Source organism: Rhipicephalus microplus, chromosome 5, assembly GCF_043290135.1.
Source record: "Rhipicephalus microplus isolate Deutch F79 chromosome 5, USDA_Rmic, whole genome shotgun sequence".
Classification (NCBI taxonomy): Eukaryota; Metazoa; Arthropoda; class Arachnida; order Ixodida; family Ixodidae; genus Rhipicephalus; species Rhipicephalus microplus.
Genome location: NC_134704.1, coordinates 164,139,183 through 164,158,472, shown reverse-complemented (window position 1 = coordinate 164,158,472; position 19,290 = coordinate 164,139,183). Strand labels below are relative to the sequence as shown.

General features: G+C 46.3%; 5 non-coding genes across 5 annotated transcripts; all 5 read left to right on the top strand.

Moving 5' to 3' along the window:
• The first annotated feature begins 1,315 nt into the window (after window positions 1-1,315).
• On the top strand, window positions 1,316-1,387 carry TRNAW-CCA (transfer RNA tryptophan (anticodon CCA)). The gene has a single exon. It is a non-coding gene; the product is annotated as a tRNA-Trp (tRNA).
• Window positions 1,388-7,255: 5,868 nt separating this feature from the next.
• On the top strand, window positions 7,256-7,327 carry TRNAW-CCA (transfer RNA tryptophan (anticodon CCA)). Its single transcript has one exon. It is a non-coding gene; the product is annotated as a tRNA-Trp (tRNA).
• A 3,119-nt stretch (window positions 7,328-10,446) lies between these two features.
• Window positions 10,447-10,518, top strand: TRNAW-CCA (transfer RNA tryptophan (anticodon CCA)). Its single transcript has one exon. It is a non-coding gene; the product is annotated as a tRNA-Trp (tRNA).
• Window positions 10,519-11,081: 563 nt separating this feature from the next.
• Window positions 11,082-11,153, top strand: TRNAW-CCA (transfer RNA tryptophan (anticodon CCA)). The gene has a single exon. It is a non-coding gene; the product is annotated as a tRNA-Trp (tRNA).
• Window positions 11,154-18,897: 7,744 nt separating this feature from the next.
• TRNAW-CCA (transfer RNA tryptophan (anticodon CCA)) lies at window positions 18,898-18,969 on the top strand. Its single transcript has one exon. It is a non-coding gene; the product is annotated as a tRNA-Trp (tRNA).
• Window positions 18,970-19,290: the final 321 nt, after the last annotated feature.

Below are 19,290 nucleotides of genomic sequence, written 5' to 3'. Positions count from 1 at the left end.
ATCATGCTACCGCGTGTGTGCGAACGGCTACCCTAAGCGAATTCGATGGCGACACGGTAGCACGTCTGACTCCAGATCAGAAGGTTGCGTGTTCGAATCACGTCCGGGTAAAAGTCTCTTTTTATTATTTTCATCTATCTGTCTATCTACTTATTTGTCTGTCTACAATAACTCTTCTCTTTAGCTGTGCTTCCTCGACAGAAGGCCAAGCAAAACATGCTACCACGTGTGTGCGAACGGCCACACTAAACGGACTCGGTGGCGACATGTTAGCATGTCTGACTACAGATCAGAAGGTTGCGAGTTTGAATCACGTCTGGATCAAATTTCCTTTTTTCTTATTTTCATCAATCTGTCTATCTACTTATTTGTCTGTCTACAATGACTTGTCTCTTTAACTGTGCTTCATCGACAGAAGGCCAAAAAAACATGCTACCACGTGTGTGTGAACGGCTACACTAAGTCAACTCGGTGGCGACCCGGTAGGACGTCTTACTCCAGATCAGAAGGTTGCGTGTTCGAATCACGTCAATGTCAAGTTCTCTCTTTTGTTATTTTCATCTATCTGTCTATCTACTTATTTGTCTGTCTACAATGACTTGTCTCTTTACCTGTGCTTCATCGACAGAAGGCCGAGCAAAACATGCTACCACGTGTGTGCTAACGGCTGCCCTGAGCGGACTCGGAGGTGCAACGGTAGCGCGTCTGACTCCAGATCAGTAGGTTAAATGTTCGAATCACGTCCGGGTCAAATTCTCCTTTTAGTACTTTCATCTATCTGTCTATCTACTCATTTGTCTATCTGCAATGACTTGTCCCTTTACCTGTGCTTCATCGACAGAAGGCCGAGCAAAACATGCTACAGCGTGTGTGCGAACAATTACTCTAAGCGGACTCAGTGGCGCAACTTTAGCACGTCTGACTCCAGATCAGAAGGTTGCGTGTTCGAATCAAGTCCGGGTCAAATTCTTTTTTTTATTATTTTCATCTGTCTATCCACCTATTTGTCTGTCTACAACGACTTGTCTCTTTACCTGTGCTTCATCGACAGAAGGCCGAGCAAAACATGCTACCACGTGTGTGCAAACGGCCACCCTAAACGGACTCGGTGGCGACATGTTAGCATGTCTGACTACAGATCAGAAGGTTGCGAGCTTGAATCACGTCTGGATCAAATTTCCTTTTTTCTTATTTTTATCATTATGTCTATCTACCTATTTGTCTGGCTACAATGACTTGTCTCTTTACCTGTGCTTCATCGACAGAAGGCCGAAAAAACATGCTACCACGTGTGTGCGAGCGGCTTCCCTAAGCGGACTCGGTGGCGCAACGGTAGCGCGTCTGACTCCAGATCAGAAGGTTGCGTGTTCAAATCACGTCCGGCTCAAGTTCTCTTTTTATTATTTTCATTTGTCTATCTACCTATTTGTCTGTCTACAATGACATGTCTCTTTACCTGTGCTTCATCGACAGAAGGCCGAGCAAATCATGCTACCGCGTGTGCGCGAACGGCTACCCTAAGCGGATTCGATGGCGACACGGTAGCACGTCTGACTCCAGATCAGAAGGTTGCGTGTTCGAATTACGTCCGGGTAAAAGTCTCTTTTTATTATTTTCATCTATCTGTCTATCTACTTAATTGTCTCTCTACAAGTACTCTTCTCTTTAGCTGTGCTTCATCGACAGAAGGCCGAGCAAAGCATGCTACCACGTGTGTGCGAACGGCCACCCTAAACCGACTCGGTGGCGACATGTTAGCATGTCTGACTCCAGATCAGAAGGTTGCGAGTATGAATCACGTCTGGATCAAATTTCCTTTTTTCTTATTTTCATCAATCTGTCTATCTACTTATTTGTCTGTCTACAATCACTTGTCTCTTTACCTGTGCTTCATCGACAGAAGGCCGAGAAAACATGCTACCACGTGTGCGCGAACGGCTACCTTAAGCGGACTCGGTGGCGCATCGATAGCGCGTCTGACTCCAGATCAGAAGGTTGCGTGTTCGAATCACGTCGAGGTCAAATTCTCTTTTTAATTGTTTTCAACTATCTGTCTACTTATTTGTCTGTCTACAATGACTTCTCTCTTAACCTAAGCTTCATCGAAAGAAGGCCGAGCAATACATGCTACTGCGTGTGTGCGCACGGAAACACTAAGTCAACTCGGTGGCGACCCAGTAGGACGTCTGACTCCAGATCAGAAGGTTGCGTGTTCGAATCACGTCGATGTGAAGTCCTCTTTTTTGTTATTTTCATCTATCTGTCTATCTACTCATTTGTCTGTCTACAATGACTTGTCTCTTTACCTGTGCTTCATCGACAGAAGGCCGAGCAAACCATGCTACTACGTGTGTGCGAACGGCTGCCCTGAGCGGACTCGGAGGTGCAACGGTAGCGCGTCTGACTCCAGATCAGTAGGTTAAATGTTCGAATCACGTCCGGGTCAAATTCTCTTTTTATTATTTTCATCTATCTGTCTATCTACTTATCTGTCTGTCTAAAATGACTTGTCCCTTTACCTGTGCTTCATCGACATAAGGCTGTGCAAAACATGCTACCACGTGTGTGCGAACGGCTACCCTAAGCGGACTCGGTGGCGCAACTTTAGCACGTCTGATTCCAGATCAGAAGGTTGCGAGTTTGAATCACGTCCGGGTGAAATTCGCTTATTAATTATTTCCATCTATCTGTGTATCTACTTATTTGTCTGTCTACAAAGACTTGTCTCTTTACCTGTGCTTCATCGACAGAAGGCCGAGCAAATCATGCTACCGCGTGTGTGCGAACGGCTACCCTAAGCGGATTCGATGGCGACACGGTAGCACGTCTGACTCCAGATCAGAAGGTTGCGTGTTCGAATCACGTCCGGGTAAAAGTCTCTTTTTATTATTTTCATCTATCTGTCTATCTACTTATTTGTCTGTCTACAATGACTCTTCTCTTTAGCTGTGCTTCCTCGACAGAAGGCCAAGCAAAACATGCTACCACGTGTGTGTGAACGGCCACACTAAACTGACTCGGTGGCGACATGTTAGCATGTCTGACTACAGATCAGAAGGTTGCGAGTTTGAATCACGTCTGGATCAAATTTCCTTTTTTCTTATTTTCATCAATCTGTCTATCTACTTATTTGTCTGTCTACAATGACTTGTCTCTTTAACTGTGCTTCATCGACAGAAGGCCAAAAAAAAACATGCTACCACGTGTGTGCGAACGGCTACACTAAGTCAACTCGGTGGCGACCCGGTAGGACGTCTTACTCCAGATCAGAAGGTTTCGTGTTCGAATCACGTCGATGTCAAGTTCTCTCTTTTGTTATTTTCATCTATCTGTCTATCTACTTATTTGTCTGTCTACAATGACTTGTCTCTTTACCTGTGCTTCATCGACAGAAGGCCGAGCAAAACATGCTACCACGTGTGTTCTAACGGCTGCCCTGAGCGGACTCGGAGGTGCAACGGTAGCGCGTCTGACTCCAGATCAGTAGGTTAAATGTTCGAATCACGTCCGGGTCAAACTCTCTTTTTATTATTTTCATCTATCTGTCTATCTACCTATTTGTCTGTCTAAAATGACTTGTCCTTTTACCTGCGCTTCATCGACATAAGGCCGTGCAAAACATGCTACCACGTGTGGGTGAACGGCTACCCTAAGCGGACTCGGTGGCGCAACTTTAGCACGTCTGACTCCAGATCAGAAGGTTGCGTGTTATAATCACGTCCGCGTCAAATTCTCTTTTTAGTACTTTCATCTATCTGTCTATTCACTTATTTGTCTATCTGCAATGACTTGTCCCTTTACCTGTGCTTCATCGACAGAAGGCCGAGCAAAACATGCTACAGCGTGTGTGCGAACAATTACTCTAAGTGGACTCGGTGGCGAACTGTTAGCGCCTCCGACTCCAGATCAGAAGGTTACGTGTTCGTATCGCGTCCGGGTCAAATTCTCTTTCATATTATTTTCATCTGTCTATCTACTTATTTGTCTGTCTACAATGACTTGTCTCTTTACCTGTGCTACATCGACAGAAGGCCGAGAAAAACATGCTATCGCGTGTGTGCGAACGGCTACACAAAGTGGACTCGGTGGCGACACGGTAGCACGTCCGACTCCAGATCAGAGGGTTGCGTGTTCGAATCACGTCCGTGTTAGGTTCTCTTTTTTAATATTTTCATCTATCTGTCTATCTACTTATTTTTCTGTCTACAACGACTTGTCTCTTTACCTGTGCTTCATCGACAGAAGGCCGAGCAATACATGCTACTGCGTGTGAGCGCACGACAACACTAAGTCAACTCGGTGGCGACCCAGTAGGACGTCTGACTCCAGATCAGAAGGTTGCGTGTTCGAATCACGTCGATGTGAAGTTCTCTTTTTTGTTATTTTCATCTATCTGTCTATCTACTTATTTGTCTGTCTACAATGACTTGTCTCTTTACCTGTGCTTCATCGACAGAAGGCCGAGCAAAACATGCTACTACGTGTCTGCGAACGGCTGCCCTGAGCGGACTCGGAGGTGCAACGGTAGCGCGTCTGACTCCAGATCAGTAGGTTAAATGTTCGAATCACGTCCGGGTCAAATTCTCTTTTTATTATTTTCATCTATCTGTCTATCTACTTATTTGTCTGTCTAAAATGACTTGTCCCTTTACCTGTGCTTCATCGACATAAGGCCGTGCAAAACATGCTACCACGTGTGTGCAAACGGCCACCCTAAACGGACTCGGTGGCGACATGTTAGCATGTCTGACTACAGATCAGAAGGTTGCGAGCTTGAATCACGTCTGGATCAAATTTCCTTTTTTTTATTATTTTCATCTGTCTATTCACTTATTTGTCTGTCTAAAATGACTTGTCTCTTTACCTGTGCTTCATCGACAGAGGCCGAGCAAAACATGCACCGCGTGTGTGCGAACGGCTACACTAAGTGTACTGGGTGGCGATACGGTAGAACGTCTGACTCCAGATCACAAGGTATCGTGTTCGAATCACGTCCGGGTCAAAGCCTCTTTTTTATTATTTTCATCTATCTGTCTATCTACTTATCTGTATGTATACAATGACTTGTCTCTTTACCTGTCCTTCATCGACAGAAGGCCAACATGCCACCACGTGTGTGCGAATTGGTACCTAACGGACTCGGTGGCGACACGGTAGCACGTCTGACTCCAGATCAGAAGGTTGCGTGTTCGAATCACGTCCGGGTATATTCTCTTTCTTATTATTTTCATCTATTTATCTTTTTATTTGTCTGTCTGCGATGACTTGTCTCTTTACCTGTGCTTCATCGACAGAAGGCCGAGCGAAACATGCTACCGCGTGTGTACGAACGGCTTCACTAAGTGGACTCCGTGGCGACACGGTAGCACGTCTGACTCCAGATCAGATGGTTGCGTGTTCGAATCACGTCCGGGTCAAATTCTCTTTTTTATTATTTTCATCTTTTTATCTTTTTATTTGTCTGTCTACCATGACTTGTCTCTTTACCTGTGCTTCATCGACAGAAGGCCGAGCGAAACATGCTACCGCGTGTGTACGAACGGCTTCACTAAGTGGACTCCGTGGCGACACGGTAGCACGTCTGACTCCAGATCAGATGGTTGCGTGTTCGAATCACGTCCGGGTCAAATTCTCTTTTTTATTATTTTCATATTTTTATCTTTTTATTTGTCTGTCTACGATGACTTGTCTCTTTACCTGTGCTTCATCGACAGAAGGCCGAGCGAAACATGCTACCGCGTGTGTACGAACGGCTTCACTAAGTGGACTCGGTGGCGACACGGTAGCACGTCTGACTCCAGATCAGAAGGTTGCGAGTTTAAATCACGTCCGGGTCAAATTCGCTTATTTATTATTTTCATCTATCTGTGTATCTACTTATTTGTCTGTCTACAAAGACTTGTCTCTTTACCTGTGCTTCATTGACAGAAGGCCGAGCAAATCATGCTACCGCGTGTGTGCGAACGGCTACCCTAAGCGAATTCGATGGCGACACGGTAGCACGTCTGACTCCAGATCAGAAGGTTGCGTGTTCGAATCACGTCCGGGTAAAAGTCTCTTTTTATTATTTTCATCTATCTGTCTATCTACTTATTTGTCTGTCTACAATAACTCTTCTCTTTAGCTGTGCTTCCTCGACAGAAGGCCAAGCAAAACATGCTACCACGTGTGTGCGAACGGCCACACTAAACGGACTCGGTGGCGACATGTTAGCATGTCTGACTACAGATCAGAAGGTTGCGAGTTTGAATCACGTCTGGATCAAATTTCCTTTTTTCTTATTTTCATCAATCTGTCTATCTACTTATTTGTCTGTCTACAATGACTTGTCTCTTTAACTGTGCTTCATCGACAGAAGGCCAAAAAAACATGCTACCACGTGTGTGTGAACGGCTACACTAAGTCAACTCGGTGGCGACCCGGTAGGACGTCTTACTCCAGATCAGAAGGTTGCGTGTTCGAATCACGTCAATGTCAAGTTCTCTCTTTTGTTATTTTCATCTATCTGTCTATCTACTTATTTGTCTGTCTACAATGACTTGTCTCTTTACCTGTGCTTCATCGACAGAAGGCCGAGCAAAACATGCTACCACGTGTGTGCTAACGGCTGCCCTGAGCGGACTCGGAGGTGCAACGGTAGCGCGTCTGACTCCAGATCAGTAGGTTAAATGTTCGAATCACGTCCGGGTCAAATTCTCCTTTTAGTACTTTCATCTATCTGTCTATCTACTCATTTGTCTATCTGCAATGACTTGTCCCTTTACCTGTGCTTCATCGACAGAAGGCCGAGCAAAACATGCTACAGCGTGTGTGCGAACAATTACTCTAAGCGGACTCAGTGGCGCAACTTTAGCACGTCTGACTCCAGATCAGAAGGTTGCGTGTTCGAATCAAGTCCGGGTCAAATTCTTTTTTTTATTATTTTCATCTGTCTATCCACCTATTTGTCTGTCTACAACGACTTGTCTCTTTACCTGTGCTTCATCGACAGAAGGCCGAGCAAAACATGCTACCACGTGTGTGCAAACGGCCACCCTAAACGGACTCGGTGGCGACATGTTAGCATGTCTGACTACAGATCAGAAGGTTGCGAGCTTGAATCACGTCTGGATCAAATTTCCTTTTTTCTTATTTTTATCATTATGTCTATCTACCTATTTGTCTGGCTACAATGACTTGTCTCTTTACCTGTGCTTCATCGACAGAAGGCCGAAAAAACATGCTACCACGTGTGTGCGAGCGGCTTCCCTAAGCGGACTCGGTGGCGCAACGGTAGCGCGTCTGACTCCAGATCAGAAGGTTGCGTGTTCAAATCACGTCCGGCTCAAGTTCTCTTTTTATTATTTTCATTTGTCTATCTACCTATTTGTCTGTCTACAATGACATGTCTCTTTACCTGTGCTTCATCGACAGAAGGCCGAGCAAATCATGCTACCGCGTGTGCGCGAACGGCTACCCTAAGCGGATTCGATGGCGACACGGTAGCACGTCTGACTCCAGATCAGAAGGTTGCGTGTTCGAATTACGTCCGGGTAAAAGTCTCTTTTTATTATTTTCATCTATCTGTCTATCTACTTAATTGTCTCTCTACAAGTACTCTTCTCTTTAGCTGTGCTTCATCGACAGAAGGCCGAGCAAAGCATGCTACCACGTGTGTGCGAACGGCCACCCTAAACCGACTCGGTGGCGACATGTTAGCATGTCTGACTCCAGATCAGAAGGTTGCGAGTATGAATCACGTCTGGATCAAATTTCCTTTTTTCTTATTTTCATCAATCTGTCTATCTACTTATTTGTCTGTCTACAATCACTTGTCTCTTTACCTGTGCTTCATCGACAGAAGGCCGAGAAAACATGCTACCACGTGTGCGCGAACGGCTACCTTAAGCGGACTCGGTGGCGCATCGATAGCGCGTCTGACTCCAGATCAGAAGGTTGCGTGTTCGAATCACGTCGAGGTCAAATTCTCTTTTTAATTGTTTTCAACTATCTGTCTACTTATTTGTCTGTCTACAATGACTTCTCTCTTAACCTAAGCTTCATCGAAAGAAGGCCGAGCAATACATGCTACTGCGTGTGTGCGCACGGAAACACTAAGTCAACTCGGTGGCGACCCAGTAGGACGTCTGACTCCAGATCAGAAGGTTGCGTGTTCGAATCACGTCGATGTGAAGTCCTCTTTTTTGTTATTTTCATCTATCTGTCTATCTACTCATTTGTCTGTCTACAATGACTTGTCTCTTTACCTGTGCTTCATCGACAGAAGGCCGAGCAAACCATGCTACTACGTGTGTGCGAACGGCTGCCCTGAGCGGACTCGGAGGTGCAACGGTAGCGCGTCTGACTCCAGATCAGTAGGTTAAATGTTCGAATCACGTCCGGGTCAAATTCTCTTTTTATTATTTTCATCTATCTGTCTATCTACTTATCTGTCTGTCTAAAATGACTTGTCCCTTTACCTGTGCTTCATCGACATAAGGCTGTGCAAAACATGCTACCACGTGTGTGCGAACGGCTACCCTAAGCGGACTCGGTGGCGCAACTTTAGCACGTCTGATTCCAGATCAGAAGGTTGCGAGTTTGAATCACGTCCGGGTGAAATTCGCTTATTAATTATTTCCATCTATCTGTGTATCTACTTATTTGTCTGTCTACAAAGACTTGTCTCTTTACCTGTGCTTCATCGACAGAAGGCCGAGCAAATCATGCTACCGCGTGTGTGCGAACGGCTACCCTAAGCGGATTCGATGGCGACACGGTAGCACGTCTGACTCCAGATCAGAAGGTTGCGTGTTCGAATCACGTCCGGGTAAAAGTCTCTTTTTATTATTTTCATCTATCTGTCTATCTACTTATTTGTCTGTCTACAATGACTCTTCTCTTTAGCTGTGCTTCCTCGACAGAAGGCCAAGCAAAACATGCTACCACGTGTGTGTGAACGGCCACACTAAACTGACTCGGTGGCGACATGTTAGCATGTCTGACTACAGATCAGAAGGTTGCGAGTTTGAATCACGTCTGGATCAAATTTCCTTTTTTCTTATTTTCATCAATCTGTCTATCTACTTATTTGTCTGTCTACAATGACTTGTCTCTTTAACTGTGCTTCATCGACAGAAGGCCAAAAAAAAACATGCTACCACGTGTGTGCGAACGGCTACACTAAGTCAACTCGGTGGCGACCCGGTAGGACGTCTTACTCCAGATCAGAAGGTTTCGTGTTCGAATCACGTCGATGTCAAGTTCTCTCTTTTGTTATTTTCATCTATCTGTCTATCTACTTATTTGTCTGTCTACAATGACTTGTCTCTTTACCTGTGCTTCATCGACAGAAGGCCGAGCAAAACATGCTACCACGTGTGTTCTAACGGCTGCCCTGAGCGGACTCGGAGGTGCAACGGTAGCGCGTCTGACTCCAGATCAGTAGGTTAAATGTTCGAATCACGTCCGGGTCAAACTCTCTTTTTATTATTTTCATCTATCTGTCTATCTACCTATTTGTCTGTCTAAAATGACTTGTCCTTTTACCTGCGCTTCATCGACATAAGGCCGTGCAAAACATGCTACCACGTGTGGGTGAACGGCTACCCTAAGCGGACTCGGTGGCGCAACTTTAGCACGTCTGACTCCAGATCAGAAGGTTGCGTGTTATAATCACGTCCGCGTCAAATTCTCTTTTTAGTACTTTCATCTATCTGTCTATTCACTTATTTGTCTATCTGCAATGACTTGTCCCTTTACCTGTGCTTCATCGACAGAAGGCCGAGCAAAACATGCTACAGCGTGTGTGCGAACAATTACTCTAAGTGGACTCGGTGGCGAACTGTTAGCGCCTCCGACTCCAGATCAGAAGGTTACGTGTTCGTATCGCGTCCGGGTCAAATTCTCTTTCATATTATTTTCATCTGTCTATCTACTTATTTGTCTGTCTACAATGACTTGTCTCTTTACCTGTGCTACATCGACAGAAGGCCGAGAAAAACATGCTATCGCGTGTGTGCGAACGGCTACACAAAGTGGACTCGGTGGCGACACGGTAGCACGTCCGACTCCAGATCAGAGGGTTGCGTGTTCGAATCACGTCCGTGTTAGGTTCTCTTTTCTAATATTTTCATCTATCTGTCTATCTACTTATTTTTCTGTCTACAACGACTTGTCTCTTTACCTGTGCTTCATCGACAGAAGGCCGAGCAAAACATGCTACCACATGTGTGCAAACGGCCACCCTAAACGGACTCGGTGGCGACATGTTAGCATGTCTGACTACAGATCATAAGGTTGCAAGCTTGAATCACGTCTGGATCAAAGTTCCTTTTTTCTTATTTTTATCATTCTGTCTATCTACCTATTTGTCTGGCTTCAATGACTTGTCTCTTTACGTGTGCTTCATCGACAGAAGGCCGAAAAAACATGCTACCACGTGTGTGCGAACGGCTTCCCTAAGCGGACTCGGTGGCGCAACGGTAGCGCGTCTGACTCCAGATCAGAAGGTTGCGTGTTCGAATCACGTCCGGGTAGAGTTCTCTTTTTATTATTTTCATTTGTCTATCTACCTATTTGTCTGTCTACAATGACATGTCTCTTTACCTGTGCTTCATCGACAGAAGGCCGAGCAAATCATGCTACCGCGTGTGCGCGAACGGCTACCCTAAGCGGATTCGATGGCGACACGGTAGCACGTCTGACTCCCGATCAGAAGGTTGCGTGTTCGAATTACGTCCAGGAAAAAGTCTCTTTTTATTATTTTCATCTATCTGCCTATCTACTTAATAGTCTGTCTACAAGTACTCTTCTCTTTAGCTGTGCTTCATCGACAGAAGGCCGAGCAAAGCATGCTACCACGTGTGTGCGAACGGCCACCCTAAACGGACTCGGTGGCGACATGTTAGCATGTCTGACTCCAGATCAGAAGGTTGCGAGTATGAATCACGTCTGGATCAAATTTCCTTTTTTCTTATTTTCATCAATCTGTCTATCTACTTATTTGTCTGTCTACAATTACTTGTCTCTTTACCTGTGCTTCATCGACAGAAGGCCGAGAAAACATGCTACCACGTGTGCGCGAACGGCTACCCTAAGCGGACTTGGTGGCGCATCGATAGCGCGTCTGACTCCAGATCAGATGGTTGCGTGTTCGAATCACGTCGAGGTCAAATTCTCTTTTTAATTGTTTTCAACTATCTGTCTACTTATTTGTCTGTCTACAATGACTTCTCTCTTGACCTAAGCTTCATCGACAGAAGGCCGAGCAATACATGCTACTGCGTGTGAGCGCACGACAACACTAAGTCAACTCGGTGGCGACCCAGTAGGACGTCTGACTCCAGATCAGAAGGTTGCGTGTTCAAATCACGTCGATGTGAAGTTCTCTTTTTTGTTATTTTCATCTATCTGTCTATCTACTTATTTGTCTGTCTACAATGACTTGTCTCTTTACCTGTGCTTCATCGACAGAAGGCCGAGAAAAACATGCTACTACGTGTGTGCGAACGGCTGCCCTGAGCGGACTCGGAGGTGCAACGGTAGCGCGTCTGACTCCAGATCAGTAGGTTAAATGTTCGAATCACGTCCGGGTCAAATTCTCTTTTTATTATTTTCATCTATCTGTCTATCTACTTATTTGTCTGTCTAAAATGACTTGTCCCTTTACCTGTGCTTCATCGACATAAGGCTGTGCAAAACATGCTACCACGTGTGTGCGAACGGCTACCCTAAGCGGACTCGGTGGCGCAACTTTAGCACGTCTGATTCCAGATCAGAAGGTTGCGAGTTTGAATCACGTCCGGGTCAAATTCGCTTATTTATTATTTTCATCTATCTGTGTATCTACTTATTTGTCTGTCTACAAAGACTTGTCTCTTTACCTGTGCTTCATCGACAGAAGGCCGAGCAAATCATGCTACCGCGTGTGTGCGAACGGCTACCCTAAGCGGATTCGATGGCGCAACTTTAGCACGTCTGACTCCAGATCAGAAGGTTGCGTGTTCTAATCACGTCCGCGTCAAATTCTCTTTTTATTACTTTCATGTATCTGTCTATGTACTTATTTGTCTATCTGCAATGACTTGTCCCTTTACCTGTGCTTCATCGACAGAAGGCCGAGCAAAACATGCTACAGCGTGTGTGCGAACAATTACTCTAAGCGGACTCAGTGGCACAAGATTCCACTTCCAGCTTTCGAGCGATACGGTCGCTGAATGTTCGGCTCCGACGGAGCGGTATCAGCGGCCCGACCGGGCCGCGGTGACAGGGTTTTTGCGCCTAGCGCCGACGATTATCAGGTGATTTTGCCCAATCTGCCTTCCGGACGCATCGCTGCGAATACCGTTTTCATGCATGGTGACCCGAGAGCCCGGCCTTACCGCGTCGAAGACTACAGGGACACTTTGGCCAAGCTTGGTGCGCTCGACGACGTTTTGGCGTTGGGGGCGTATCAAATGAACCACGTATGGGCTGTGACACTGACGAGTGCTGAGGCTGCTCGGAAGTTGCTCTCCGCCATCGATGTGAAGGTAAAGGATCGACCATGTTTGCTCATTGACCCAAATAACCGCGAGGTTCGCTTGAAGCTTCACTGGTTGCTGCACGGCGTGACCGACGAGGACGTGCGTGTTGCCTTGACTCCCTATGGGAAAGTGTTCGAAGTGAAACGGGAGAAGTGGCGAGCACCGGGCATCACAGAAAAGGGCTCAACGACGCGGTCTGTGGGACTAAAGCTGCACTCCGACGTCAAGGTGGATGACATTCCGCACCAGCTCAAGATTGCCGGAGAGCTGACTCTCGTTGTCGTTCCAGGCCGTGCACCGTTGTGCCTACGGTGCAAGAGTACCGGTCACATACGTCGCGAATGCCGAGTACCCCGCTGCAGTCGTTGTCGCCGCTTCGGCCACGATGACGCCGACTGCGCGAAGACATATGCCAGTGTGACCGGACCAGCGCAGGAAAGTGACGCACTAGAGCACCTCATGGACGAAGCAGACTCGGAAGAAACAGCAGGAGTTAACCCGAACTCTGCTGTGGAAGATGGGTCGTCATGCCATCAAGAAGAGGACGTGTGTGAAGCACCAGGTAAGCCCGACACCGGGCTTCCATACGAAGGCGTAGGCGAAAGTAGTGAAAAGGTGGATGCAAGCAGCACCGGCGACACGTGTCTTGGCTCAGCAGACGAGACCCCCTCCGAGGCTGAACCAATGACTGGGATTGAAAGCGACAGTGGCACTGTGACGGGGAAGCGTCCCCGTGACGAAGGGAAAAAAGACAAGGGCACCACTGCTGCCTCGCCGGACGAACCACCCGCCAAAACGACTCCCGCTCGGCGGCCTACCATCCGGCCACGGCCAAACATTTCGTCGGAGCGCAAGACGGCGGAAACGCCGCCTTCGCCAACTTAAGGACTGTACTAGGACAAGGCGTTCAGGAAGGAATTGCAGTTGTAAGGTAAGCGCCATGCCCCTGGGTTTTTCGTAGCCTTACAATGGTGCAAATAGAAAATTCAATCCGTGTGGCCACTTTAAATGTGCGTGGCCTGGCCTCACGGAGAAAACAATGTCAGCTTTATCGGCTAGTTAGTGACCTCGACCTTGACATACTGGCAGTCCAAGAGACTAAAGTCCATGGCGACGATGAAACTGGGGGCATGGTGCGCCAAATCTTGCCGCGGTATTCTGCTATAGTTAGCCATGCCATAGGGACTTCTTCCGGTTGCGTTTTGTTCGTCAGACAGAGTCTGGGTGCTAAAGTAGAAGCCTCAACGTCATGTCCGTCTGGTCGGCTCATTGTTTGCGATCTTTTGTTTTCGGGATTGGAATGGCGCGTAATATGCTTGTACGCACCGACTGTCACTGACGAAAGACGCATATTTTTCGAACAACTAAAGCAGTATACCAATTGTAATAGGCTCCTAATCATTATTGGCGATTTCAACTGCGTCCTTTCAGCCAAAGACAAAACTAGCGAACGACATTACAGGGATGCAAGTACGGCTGTCTTAAGCGATATAGTAAGAGAACATGGTTTGGAGGATGTGGCTGAATGTCTCGGTGGTGGCCGGACTATGCAGTACACCCACTTTCAGGCAGCCAGCCATGCCCGACTAGATAGGGCGTACGTGAGTGTAGAATTGGTACCGCTTTGCAAGGCATACCATGTTAACGCCGTTTCATTTAGTGACCACTGCTTGGTTAGCTTTGTAGTAGCTAGCACGAAAGAAACGAAAAGGGCCTTCGAGTGGCAACTCTGGAAATTGAATTCGAATCTGCTGAGTGATGAAAAATTTACGGAGGAAGTAATGATGGAAGTTGAAAAAATGAAAGTTCGCAGTAAAAAGACGTTTAGAGAAAAATGGGAGAACTTCAAGCAGGTCGTTAAATTGAAGGCTTTGGAACGCTCGAGCGCTATAAGCAGAGAAAAGGGAGCAGAAGAAAAGCTCATGCGCAGAAACCTGGAAAAATTGCTTCTCGAAGAATGTAGAATGCCCGGCATGTTTCTTGAAGATATTCGCGCGTTGAAAAGTAAAATTGAGCGGTTCGATGTCGAAAGATACCGCGGTGCTATGGTTCGGGCAAGAGCCGAGCGACTGATAACGGCGGAAGCACCGTCAAAAAGGGCGTTGGGCTCAGAAAAGTGGCATGCGCGTCGTAATCAGATAACAGAAATTGAACACGAGGGTGAGGTCAGCGATGTCGCAGATGTTATCGAGCGTGCTTTCTTTGAGCACTTCAATGGTTTATTCGCCGCCAGCTCAGTTGATGTCGATCGTTTTAAAAAAGATTTTTTACCGCTAATGCCGAAGCTTGACAATAATGCAAAAGAATTATTGGAGGAACCCATTTCGGAAGAGGAAGTTAACAGTGCTATTGAAAGTATGCATCCCGGGAAATCGCCTGGCCCTGATGGTCTGACTTCCGCCTTTTATAAGTGTTTCAAGTTTGAAATAACACCAGTCTTAGCCGACGTTTATAATGAGGCATTCGAGCTGAAAATATTACCCCCGTCCTTTTCATCATCTCACACTGTTCTTATACCAAAATCGGAAGACCCCGTTGCACTGCGCAAAGTAAATTCTTACCGCCCAATCTGCCTCACTAATGGAGATTACAAGATATTCATGAAAATCCTAGCTAAAAGGTTGCAAACAGTCATTACGGAGCTCGTGGGGCCGCATCAGACGTGCGGCATTAAAGGTCGAACTATCCTCACAAATATACACGCAGCCCGGAGCATCCTCGAATGTTGCGACGCTATTGGTGCGCGAGTCGCAATGCTGCAAATCGACCTCGAGAAGGCTTTTCACAGGGTGCCTCATGAAATTCTGCTGTGCATCCTAGATTATGTGAATTTAGGGAAAATAATCAAAGAGGGGGTTGTCATGGCGTACCGAGACTGCTCAACGCGGCTAATCGTTAACAAGGTGGTGGGGAAGCGCATCCCAGTCAAGCGTTCGGTCCGTCAGGGTTGTCCTCTCTCACCACTATTGTTTTGTTTGTACATAGAGTCCTTTTGTTTGAGTGTCATAAAGAATGACTGTGTTCGTGGGTTTAAGCTGCACGAGGTTGAAGTCCGACTGTTGGCGTATGCGGACGATATTGCCATTTTTTGCGCGGACTCTGACAGCATAGCAGATGCTGTCAAATGCGTTACTAACTTCTGTGTTGCAAGTGGCAGCGCTGTAAACTGGGGAAAATGCCTTAGCTTTTGGCACGGTGACTGGGCAGAAACCCCAGACAGCTTTGCCAGCATAAGGTTTGTTACGACACCGGTGAAATACTTGGGTGCCCCCCTCGAATGCTACAAAGACAGCGACTCGTACTGGAGGAGCCAAGTGGATAACCTGCGGGAAAGAGTGAACAAGTGGAATGGCTGGAATCGGTCTATGTTTTCTAAAGCCACAATTTGCAACATATTCTTAGTGAGTAAAATTTGGTATATCTTACAAGTCTTACATTGTTCAAGGGTAAACATCCAAAAATTTCACCGTGTGTTCGCTGTCTTTGTGTGGGAATCGTCTTGGGAAAGATCGAGTCGGACCAATTTATTTCTTCAAGTGCGAAATGGAGGACTCGGCTTGTCGCATTTGTTTTTAAGACAGGTAGTCAATCGATTTTGTTTTTTTAGAGACGTCGACAACCCATTCCTTCGCACTGTCTGTCAACTTCGCCTGGGGCAACACTTGCCTAACATGGTTGTATCAACCTGCAGCGTACCTGGTGGTGTTTATGGCTTTCTCCGCGAAGTTGTACTTTCTTGTAGGTTTCTGTCAGTGCGGTTTTCACTTGAATACTTGAGTCAAGTCCGACGAAGAAAGTTGTACAAGGACCTACGTGATATGTTTTTACCAGTGCCTTTGTATCGGTCCCTTTACAATGTATGTCAAGGCCACACTGTACTAAAGCGCGTCAAGGCGATGAAAATATCGCCAGGTGCTAAGAATTTCTTTTTTAAATTACATACCGGTACGCTGACCGTCAAAACCTGGATGGCTGCAAAGGGGTTTTACGTTCCTTGGGGCACGCATTGCATAATATGCAGAAAGGAGGAGACAATTGAGCATGTATTCATTGACTGCGGGGATGCTGTTTTTCTTTGGGACGTGCTCCAGCGCACGATCAAAAAAGATTTCCCCATTGATGCATATGGCATCCGCTATTTGCAAATACAAAGTGATGATGGTACCCCATATGATATGATAATGCTTATGGCTCTTCATAGCATTTGGAAATCCAGGATGGCAGCCATGCACTTTGATGTAGATGCACGAGCACCCACCCAGTACTTCAAAGAGTATATAAGAAATTTTGTGGATGAACAAAAGTTGGAGGAATTCCCCCCAGAATGGTTGCCGCGCGTCGAATTACTATCGACGATAAAAACATTTCAACAGATGCGTGGCTACATCGTTTGAGCCACGGTTTTACAATGTTTTGGATTGTGTTGTGTATCAGTTAATATGTGTATTGTTTACGTGAGCCGAAAACAGGCAATAAAGAAAAAAAAAGACTCAGTGGCGCAACTTTAGCACGTCTGACTCCAGATCAGAACGTTGCCTGTTCGAATCAAGTCCGGGTCAAATTCTTTTTTTTATTATTTTCATCTGTCTATCCACTTATTTGTCTGTCTACAACGACTTGTTTCTTTACCTGTGCTTCATCGATAGAAGGCCGAGCAAAACATGCTACCACGTGTGTGCGAATGGTTACCTAACGGACTCGGTGGCGACATGGTAGCACGTCTGACTCCAGATCAGAAGGTTGCGTGTTCGAATCACGTCCGGGTCAAGTTCTCTTTTAATTATTTTCATCTGTCTATCTACCTATTTGTCTGTCTACAATGACATGTCTCTTTACCTGTGCTTCATCGACAGAAGGCCGAGCAAATCATGCTACCGCGTGTGCGCGAACGGCTACCCTAAGCGGATTCGATGGCGACGCGGTAGCACGTCTGACTCCAGATCGGAAGGTTGCGTGTTCGAATCACGTCCGGGTAAAAGTCTCTTTTTATTATTTTCATCTATCTGTCTGTCTACATATTTGTCTGTCTACAATGACTCTTCTCTTTAGCTGTGCTTCCTCGACAGAAGGCCAAGCAAAACATGCTACCACGTGTGTGCGAACGGCCACACTAAACGGACTCGGTGGCGACATGTTAGCATGTCTGACTACAGATCAGAAGGTTGCGAGTTTGAATCACGTCTGGATCAAATTTCCTTTTTTCTCATTGTCATCAATCTGTCTACCTACTTATTTGTCTGTCTACAATGACTTGTCTCTACAACTGTGCTTCATCGACAGAAGGCCGAAATAACATGCTACCACGTGTGTGCGAACGGCTACACTAAGTCAACTCGGTGGCGACCCGGTAGGACGTCTGACTCCAGATCAGAAGGTTGCGTGTTCGAATCACGTCGATGTCAAGTTCTCTCTTTTGTTATTTTCATCTATCTGTCTATTTACTTATTTGTCTGTCTACAATGACTTGTCTCTTTACCTGTGCTTCATCGACAGAAGGCCGAGCAAAACATGCTACCACGTGTGTTCTAACGGCTGCCCTGAGCGGACTCGGAGGTGCAACGGTAGCGCGTCTGACTCCAGATCAGTAGGTTAAATGTTCGAATCACGTCCGGGTCAAATTCTCTTTTTTGATTATTTTCATCTATCTGTCTATCTACCTATTTGTCTGTCTAAAATGACTTGTCCTTTTACCTGTGCTTCATCGACATAAGGCCGTGCAAAACATGCTACCACGTGTGGGTGAACGGCTACCCTAAGCGGACTCGGTGGCGCAACTTTAGCACGTCTGACTCCAGATCAGAAGGTTGCGTGTTCTAATCACGTCCGCGTCAAATTCTCTTTTTAGTACTTTCATGTATCTGTCTATGTACTTATTTGTCTATCTGCAATGACTTGTCCCTTTACCTGTGCTTCATCGACAGAAGGCCGAGCAAAACATGCTACAGCGTGTGTGCGAACAATTACTCTAAGCGGACTCAGTGGCGACACTTTAGCACGTCTGACTCCAGATCAGACGGTTGCCTGTTCGAATCAAGTCCGGGTCAAATTCTTTTTTTTATTATTTTCATCTGTCTATCCACTTATTTGTCTGTCTACAACGACTTGTTTCTTTACCTGTGCTTCATCGATAGAAGGCCGAGCAAAACATGCTACCACGTGTGTGCGAACGGCTACCCTAAGTGGACTCGGTGGCGAACTGTTAGCGCGTCCGACTCCAGATCAGAAGGTTACGTGTTCGTATCACGTCCGGGTCAAATTCTCTTTCTTATTATTTTCATCTGTCTATCTACCTATTTGTCTGGCTACAATGACTTGTCCCTTTACCTGTGCTTCATCGACAGAAGGCCGAAAAAACATGCTACCACGTGTGTGCGAACGGCTTCCCTAAGCGGACTCGGTGGCGCAACGGTAGCGCGTCTGACTCCAGATCAGAAGGTTGCGTGTTCGAATCACGTCCGGGTCAAGTTCTCTTTTTATTATTTTCATCTGTCTATCTACCTATTTGTCTGTCTACAATGACATGTCTCTTTACCTGTGCTTCATCGACAGAAGGCCGAGCAAATCATGCTACCGCGTGTGCGCGAACGGCTACCCTAAGCGGATTCGATGGCGACACGGTAGCACGTCTGACTCCAGATAAGAAGGTTGCGTGTTCGAATTACGTCCGGGTAAAAGTTTCTTTTTATTATTTTCATCTATCTGTCTATCTACTTAATTGTCTGTCTACAAGTACTCTTCTCTTTAGCTGTGCTTCATCGACAGAAGGCCGAGCAAAGCATGCTAC